A 6,000-nucleotide genomic window follows, 5' to 3' on the forward strand; every position below is an offset into this window, starting at 1 on the left:
AGGTAGGTGATTGACAAGTTCTTTAACAACCAACTAGCCTTTAGACGGCCAAATGTGATGTTTCACTATGCAATGTATAGCTAATCTAATTATAGTTAATCTTCTAAATTAGTTATAGAAGAATAACATACCATGGATTGAGTTAATCTCTTTGTCTTGCTGTGCACCGCAATAAAGGGTTCTGATAAAAAGAGATAAAAATAGGCTGGGTGCCTATTTATATTATAGCCTGGGTGCCTATTAATATTATAGATTCACACCTGTAATCCCAACACTTTGGGAGACCAAGGTGGGCGGATCACTGCATGTCAGGAGTTTGAGATCAACCCGACCAAAATGGTGAAACCCTGTCTCTACTGAAAATACAAAAATTAGCTGGGCACAGTGGCTCACACCTGTAATCCCAACACTTTGGGAGGCCGAGGCGGGTGGATCACTGGAGGTCAAGAGCTCTAGAACAGCCTGGCCAATATGGTGAAAGCCCGTCTCTACTAAAAATACAAAAATTATCCAGCCGCAGTGGCTCACACCTGTAATCCCAGCACTTTGGGCAGCTGTGGCAAGAGGCTTACTCTAGGTCAGGAGTTCAAGGCCAGCCTGGCCAACACAGTGAAACATCATCTCTACTAAAATTACAAAACTTAGCCAGACATGATGGCACACACCTATAGTCCCAGCTACTCGGGAGGCTGAGGAAGGAGAATCGCTTGAACCCAGGAGGCAGAGATTGCAGTGAGCTGAGATCACGCCATTGCACTCCGGCCTGGGCAAAAGAGCAAGACTCCATCTCAAAAAAAAAAAAAAAGAAAGAAAGAAAAAAAGAGATAAACATAGAGAATTGAGTTGAATTAAAAGAAAGGCAAAACTTTACATTTCTTTTTAAAATCAAGAATTAAATTAAAACCTAGAAGAGAAGCAAGAAGACAGAAAAAGTTAGAGTTTTATTGTACCAGGACTATTGAGCACTTTGCTTAGCCCTTCTTTGAAGGGCTGATATGTGCAGATGGCATCAGGAATTGTCCTTGATAAAAACTACTTTTCCTCCAGGCCCCTTGTCCAGCTGTTTTCAGTTACCTTCTCTTCAAAAGCCCCAGGCATGGCTGGCTCATAGACAGGTTCCGACAGCGAAGGCTAGTAAGAGCAGGAGGAACTGAGAAGCAAGAGATGCTACTGAGACTGTGCTATGTGTCCTGCCCCTTTCCTGATAACTTCATGAAAATAGTAGGGAAAAAACCTGGTGTTAGAAAGGCCTTCCTGAGCCATTCTTCTTGCCTCTGTCTCACCTTCAAATTTCACGATGTATTTCATATCTTCTTTGCTTTCCCTCACTTTGTTACTCTCTCAGGTTCATTTGGATATACCTGCCCAGCACCAATACTTTTACCTCCCCTGCTCCCCTGCAAGCCTAAATGCGCTCTTGCCGCCCTGTGCTCAGATTTGACATCTTAGACTTTATTATTTCAGCTCTGGCTTTCACAGCATGCAGCTCACGGAAGAGCAGAGCAAGAAAGCGATACTCTCATCAAGTATTTTCTCAAAATAGCCTCTCACCTCAGCTTAGGATCTTCTTGAGACCTCTGCCAGTCTTCCCCATTTTTTGTCCTTTGGGGGAAGATGTCACGTAATCCATACACTATTTTCATCTTTTACTTATTTCGCTCTTTCAAGAATAATTACAAAAGTATTCATTTCATGGTGAAATTACCAATTTTTTCCCTCTCATATTTCTTCAGGTGACTATTTGTTATATCTGAAATACACAGTGCTAACCTTTTAATGAAATTCTATATCATGTTTAGAAACTTCTCTTTAGGACTACTGTTTTTTTTCTTTTTTTGAGACAGTCTCACTCTGCCGCCCAAGCTGGAGTGCAGAGGTGCGATCTTGGCTCACCGCAGCCTCCACCTCACAGGTCCAAGCGATTCTCCTGCCTCAGCATCCAGAGTAGCTGGGACTTACAGGCCTGAGCCACCACACTGGCTAATTTTTGTATTTTTAGTAGAGATGGGGCTTCACTATGTTGGTCAGGCTGGTCTCAAACTTCTGACCTAAAGTGACCCACCTGCCTCAGCCTCCCAAAGAACTGGGATTATGGGCATGAGCCACCACCACACCTGGCCAGGACTACTGTTTTTGTTTTGTTTTTTTTAATCAGGGCAAGGGAGTAACATGATAACAGAAGTAAAAAATGGAGATGATGCTCTGGCCTCCTCCTTTTTGGCATGTACTTTGTAAAGCTACTGCACTCAAGGACTGCTTCGGGGACACCAAATGGACAACATGGAAAACCTCAACTCATAGTGAATATCCTATTGCTGCATTTGCCAAAAATATAGTGGTTGCAACGTAATCTCTTATATAGAGCTATTATTATTACTATTATTTTAAGACAGAGTTTCGCTCTTGTCACCCAGGCTGGAGTACGGTGTTATGATCTTGGCTCACTGAAACCTCCACTCCCGGGTTCAACTGATTCTCCTGCCTCAGCCTCCCAAGTAGCTAGGATTACAGGCATGTGCCACCACACCTGGCTAATTTTTGTATTTTTAGTAGAGACGGGGTTTCACCATGTTGGCCATGCAGATCTCGAACTCCTGACCTCAGGTGATCCACCCACCTCGGCCTCCCAAAGTGTTGGGATTACAGGCGTGAGCCACCGTGCCTGGCTATGCCAGTCATGTTTATTGAACAGACTCAGATGTCATCTCAAAGACCCCCTTCTCTTGGTTCTGTTTTTGCTCTCAGCTCTTTTATTTTTGCCTCACTTTTCAGCTCTACCACCCCAGAACAAAGGCCCACTTTTAGAAGTCAACATTTTTGAAGATCTGAGGAAAAGAGCATATGTTTTAAGATGGTAAAAGAAGAGCAATTTAAGCTGGTGAAAAAAAAAATGTCTGGAGGTGTTTAACAGCTCAATGTTTTGCAGCATTGAGCACTTGACTTTCACTATGCTTCGAATGGTAAGAGATTGATGATACATGCTGGGTTTCTTTTAAACCTGTAAACAGGACTGCCGAAATGGAAGGGATGTGGGAATCGTGTCATATGAGGACTTTTGAAAGACTACAAACTGCTCATTTTAGAATCATTAAAAATGAAAGACATTGGTCTTGGCTCTAGGAAAAGGAGATCAAAAATTTTGACAAGCGCTTTCTTTATTAACTCACACTCTTCCCATAAAGTCCTGTTAAATAAACTTAAAAACAAATTTGTAAGGCAATTAAGAAATGAAAAATGGAATTGTTTTGAAGGTAATATGTACACAGGAATGAGGTTAGTGTACAAAATGCATCTGTAAGGTACTGCACATTTGCTAGAAAACAAACACTAATTAAAGTCCAACCTCTCTAGAACCAAAAGAGAGAAATATGATACATGATTCAGAGTTCATGGGATAAAAGAAACCAAGACTCAGAAGAAGGCCTAACTATTCTTGGTTCTGAGATTCTGAGATCACAATGTATCTGAGGTTCTTCACAGAGCAACACTGTTTAAATGTAGTAGGCAACAAAAGTAGTTCAATTCCACAAATGTTTGAGTATCTGGATGTTTTAATGAGGGTGTTTTTGGTTGCGATTAACATTTAAATCAGTGGATTGTGAGTAAAGCAGACTTTCCTCCCTGATGTGAGGGGGTCTCACACGATCAGATGAAGGCGAGTAGAACAAAAGACTGACCTTGGAACAGGAGGGGATTCTGCCAGCAGACAGCTTTTGAACTTGAACTGCAATATCCACTCTCCCCTGGGTCTCCAGTCTGCCAGCCCACCCTAAATATTTGCACTTGCCAGCCTCTATAATCTCAATCTCTCAATCTCTCTCTCTCTCTCTCTCACACACACACACACACGCACACACACACGTATGCTATGGGTTCTGTTGTCTGGAGAACCCTGACTAATGCAGCATCTATGCAGTAGAAACCTTCTCAGTGTCTGTTCTTCCTCCGCTATCAAACCACAGGGTGAGGCCAGGGCACGGTGGCTCATGCCTGTAATCCCAGTGCTTTGGGAGGCCAAGGCTGGAAGATTGCTTGAGGCCAGGAGTTTGAGACCAGCCTGGGCAACACAGCAAGACCCCATCTCTAAATTTTTTTTTTTAAATTAGCCTGGCATGGTGGTGTGCACCTGTAGTCCCAGCAACGTGGGAGGCTGAGGCAGGAGGAACCCTTGGGCCCAGGAGTTTGAGGATACAGTGAGCTATGAGGACACCACTGCATTCCAGCCTGGGTGACACAGCAAGATCTTGTCTCCTCAAAAAACATTAAAAACCAAAAAAATACTCTACACGGTCGCAGGTGAGACCCTGTTATTACATGACCCTCCCTTCCTAGACTCAACTGACTGAACCCAGTACCCTCCCCAGAGATTGGAACTGGGGTTAAGAGATATCAGTGTCTATCTCAAGACACGAGATGTAACCATCAGGAGGGCTGCTCAGCTATCTTCCAAGTGAATTGAGTAGCAGAGAAAGGCCTGGCAATTAGAGAAGAAGGGAGCTCAGGAGTTGAGAGAAACAGATGAGAGAAGAGACAGCAATGGGTTCCTGGGCTTCCTGAAGCCAGCTGCATTCTGGCTCTGGAATTCTCATTACCATAAATCCTTCACTGCCTAATTGGGCTTGAGTTTGTTTCTACTACTTGCAACCAGAAGATTCTAACTAATGTATCTGGGTGTGTCAGATACTTAAAAAAAAAAAAAAAAAAGTTTCCCATCCTGCCATCCTCTCAACTCCCCATTAAAAAAAGACATGGTTCTTTCCTGTAAGAGATTTCCACTAAGTCCCTTTCTTGCAAGTCCTTCCAAGGGAGGGGCATATATGTAAGAGATAAAATTTATGCAATATGTAATAGAAAGTGAGGAGACTGTGTTGCCAGATTCAGTAAACAAAAACAGGATGCTTAGTTGAATTTGAATTTCAGATAAACAACGAGTAATTTTTTGGTATAACAATGTCCTGAATATTTTACCTGGACCTCAGATACATATTGTATGTTAAAGAAAGGTGGCTTAACCCAAACTAAGGCATCTGAGAAATCTTTTTCATTTATTTAGTTATTTGGTTAGTTCTTTCCTGGAGAAAAGAATGCTTGGGTCAAATTTTGAAGCATAAGTAAGAATCCACAGCTGGCTGGGCACGGTGGCTCACGCCTGTAATCCTAGCACTTTGGGAGGCCGAGGCGGGCAGATCACCTGAGGTCAGGAGTTTGAGACCAGCCTGGCTAACATGGTGAAACTCCATCTCTACTAAAAATACAAAAATTAGCCAGGTGTGGTGGCACATGCCTATAATCCCAGCTACCCGGGAGGCTGAAGCAGGAGAATCACTGGAACCTGGGAGGCGGGTGAGCAGTGAGCAACTGCCTTCTGCAGTTGTCAGAGGACCAGGGAAAGGTTTTCACCAGGGGAATGGTTTTATTATATTTGTATTGTAGATAGATCACTGGCTGCAGTGTGAAAAACAGTTTGGGGGAAACAAGATTAGAGGCAGGAAACCATTTAGGAATCTGTTTAATAGTCCAGATAGGAGTTGATAGGGACCTGAGCTAAGGCAGTGGGAGTAGGAATAAAGGAAATACTCTGAAAGTCTTTAGGAGATAGAGTCATCGGAACATAAGGATTGATCGGATGTGAAGAGTGAAAAGTCAAGGATAATGTCCAGGTTTCTGATGTGTTTGACTGTTGTTGTTTTAACTGTGTGGTTGTTGTGTTAGTAATGCATTTTGAAAAACAGAAGGAGAAGCAGATTTGGTTAAAATTAACATTAAAATATAAAAAAAAAATAGTAATAAGAATAACAGCAGGCTGGGCATGGTGACTCATGCCTGTAATCTCACACTTTGGGAGGCTGAGCTGGGAGGATCACTTGTGGCCAGGAGTTTGAGACCAGATTGGGCAACATAGTGAGAACCTGTTTCAAAAAAAAAAAAAAAAAGGCTGGATGCCGTGATGCATGCCTATAGCCCCAGGAGGCTACTCAGGAGGCTGAGGTTGGGGGATTC

This window comes from Chlorocebus sabaeus, chromosome 17, assembly GCF_047675955.1.
Source record: "Chlorocebus sabaeus isolate Y175 chromosome 17, mChlSab1.0.hap1, whole genome shotgun sequence".
Classification (NCBI taxonomy): domain Eukaryota; kingdom Metazoa; phylum Chordata; class Mammalia; order Primates; family Cercopithecidae; genus Chlorocebus; species Chlorocebus sabaeus.